General features: G+C 40.7%; 1 protein-coding gene across 1 annotated transcript in view; it reads left to right on the forward strand.

Moving 5' to 3' along the window:
- The window catches only part of chst15 (carbohydrate sulfotransferase 15), a 43,732-nt gene that overhangs the window by 1,048 nt on the left and 39,320 nt on the right, over nt 1–3,364 (forward strand). The window lies entirely within an intron of this gene.

Consider the following 3,364-nt stretch of genomic DNA (forward strand, 5'->3'; position numbering starts at 1 on the left):
AAAAAAAGTGCCCGGTTGCAAACACACAGATGCATGTTCCCATAGATCACGGTAGGAGTGTGTTCAGAATCTGAGAAGCCATCAAAGCACCTGCTGGTTGAGCTTCCCACAGTTTACATCACAACATCCTTCACTGACTCCTATGTGTTCAGTTAACAGTGAACAGATCAGGGATCTGCCGTCAGACTCAGCATTCATAAGCAGCGCAACACATGATCATGCGCCGCTGGTGCGTTGGATTCATGCGAGGGGCTGCTCCGTTTTGGTGAACGTTTCAGACATGCCTTCAGGGTGCATCCATCACATTAACCTCCTCCCTCTTCCCCTCATTACTTTCAAGTTGAATAAGTTAATGTGCAGGGTAAAACAAGGGTTTTTAATTACTGTAGCCTACTTGAGCTTTCAATTACGCACCATGGTAGCTGCTTGCCAGCACATTAGTCAGGTTTTCCACGGAAAACAAAGTGAATCGGAGGAAAGGCAGGCCAACGGAGTGGGAATTAAGAAGTTGTCAAGAGCACTGGCGCATGGAGCACTTAATCGATTAGTAGGATGAGAGAAAATGAATCACGAATTTAAATGTCTCACTCATTTATCTAGCAAAAATGCGAAATATATTCTCGGTGGCTAGCTTCTCAAATGTGATGTTTTTTTTTTTTTTTAATCAGATAGCATTGTAAACTGATTGTTTTTCTTTTCTTTCTTTTTTACTTTTAACTGGACAAAACAAGATCATCATAAGCTGTGGACACTGTTGATTTGTGAATTTACCTTTTTTTGGACATTTTAGGCTCAACTAATAATCGGATATTAGTTAAGAGAAATAACTGATAATGAACATTATACTTATAAGTCATACTAAAGAGCACGCACAGTTTTAAAGCACATGTTTCATAATGATGCACACATGCTGTTTACATTGTTGCCATGGCTAGATCTTATGGGTGTACGAGTCAGAAAATGTCAACATTCAATTTTGATTTTTAGGCTCACGATTCGATATCTATTTAATTCAAAAACGATTCTCAATTAAAAAAACAATTCACAGTATGTAAATGTAGTTACTTTTCCCATGTATGTATGTATGTATGTATATCCATCCATATAATTCATGAGGATTTGTTTGTTATTTTAACATTCTGTTATGTGTGTGTATGTTGTGTGTGTTGTCTGTAAGCTAGTGGGACCTAGAATTTTTCTATTTCTCTATCACGTGATTGCAGTAGACATACAATAAAAAAAAAATTGAATTGATTTTGAGTTGGTAGAGTATGAAATCGCGATTCGAATATGAATCAATTTCTTTCGCACACCCCTACCAGATATCCACTCAGTGTGTGTGCCATGCCAGTGTGTGTGCGTGTGTAGCACTTTGCTTACAAGTTGATACAGAGTCTGCGTGGGATGGTGCGACGTAGGCGTCGTAAATGTGGCAGGGGATTCTTTTTCTAGCTGCAATATATTATTATACAGTACATGGGGAGGGATGGCTGATTAGAATGATTTAAATGCCACGACTGGGTGTAGCGTGCGTGGCCTCTAGCAGGCCCTCCGTTTTGTTTGAGCCCATTTCATTTCTCCCACAGCAGATTTCGTTGGAGAGACTGAAGCACTTTGATGAATTACTCTGTCCGAGATAAGTTGAGCTGTAATATTTCCGGCTGATAGTTCTTGATTTAGATGCAACGTCAACTTTGGTCTTTGTAGTGGGCGGATGGAGTAGTAGTAAAGAATTTAAAGTAAATAAACAATGAATCACTCTGTCAAATCCGCATGTGAAGCAGGGCTTTGTGCAACATGATAAAGAGCATGCAAAAAGAGGCAGACCTAGGAATAATTACTATTTATGTCACAACTCTTCCATCAATTATGAGAAAGCAAGATGTTAGTCTTTCCACCAGACTTTGATTACATGTAAATGTGATCACAGCAGGAAAGGCAGCTTTTACGATGCATTCTCCATCAAATGGTTTTCATTAGAGATTCCGGCGATGCTTCTTTCAGTAATCGACCAGCTGTAGACTCTTGATTACTGCAATACAGACAAAGACGGAATGCCTTTGTTACCTCGATCTTTGTCGGATATTTCTGAAGTGAAGGGAATTCCATTGAAATGGCTAGGGGAATCTGGGTGAAATCAATTTAAATGACCTTCTTAAAGCCACTTCATCATGCAAACTGGGGGAATGTAGCAGCACACATGCACAGAGCTGTTGCCCTTTTCAGATTCACAGAGGTCTTCAGACACTGACAGTGATGAAACTCAGTCGTGTTTGGATGTCGAACCACAGACTGCATTAGTTTGAGTCCAGAAGATGAAACAAGTGTAACTTCAAAGCAGTGTTTTTTTTGGTGTGGGGGTGCTTCTCGGAATTGGCTGGCATTATGTGACTGTCTTGTTCCCATGTTGTTACAGTATTGTGCCTTTGTGTAATATGCAAAACATGCAGTGGAGCGGCTTTCATTAGCCAAGACGTTTAGGGTTCAAAAAATAAAGACTTTCATGTGAATTGTTAACGTTGCACAGATGTAACACAATGGTCTTCTTGTTTATTGTTTATTACGTTTTATTTTCAAGTAGGGTGTCGTCTTTATCGACACCCATAAATCTGAGGAAATGTCCATATTTGGGAAATAGATTCACATTTTTCTCACAGCCCTGGCTGTTATGATTTATTAAAAAACTAGAAATCCGAAAGAAATAATAAACACTGTGCTGCCGGACTTCCTGCCAAATTCCTTTTGCTCCACTTTGTCTTTTGTGAGCACACAGGCTTGTCTGGGACATTTTGCACCAGACGGGGCAACCGGCTATCCCAGAGCCTCAGTGTCTCACCCCCAAAACCTCTGACCAGTCCTTTGCGTTCCCCCAGTGTATCACACATTCTGTCCCTGCACGGATACCTCTGACAACTTTTTTTGTTTCCTTCTGTAGGATACGTCTCCTTTTTCAGCCTGAGAGCATGAAGCAGCACTCTATGTTCCTCAAATGAAGCATTTGACCGCTCTTTTAGGGGTCTTTTATTTCACTCACTGCCGCAGGAAGGTTAGTGTCAAAGAGGGTTTCAGGGGCCACAGCGTGCATCCCGATAGGGCTCCTCTGGGGCACAGGGCACACAGACTGACCGGACCCTCATCCCATGTGTATGCAGACATCAAAAACACAACGGGGTCAGCAAACTGTTCTACAAATGGGATTTATGTATCTCAAGCTCAAAGATTTTACTGGAAACTGTCAACATTGGCCTTTCATAATACAGTTTTACCCACCATGTTTTGGTTTGATTAGATTAGATAATACTTTATTCATCCCACAGTGGGGAAATTCCATTGTAACAGCGGTTTTCTACAGTAAAAGCAAAAA

This window comes from Etheostoma spectabile, chromosome 21 (assembly GCF_008692095.1).
Source record: "Etheostoma spectabile isolate EspeVRDwgs_2016 chromosome 21, UIUC_Espe_1.0, whole genome shotgun sequence".
NCBI lineage: Eukaryota > Metazoa > Chordata > Actinopteri > Perciformes > Percidae > Etheostoma > Etheostoma spectabile.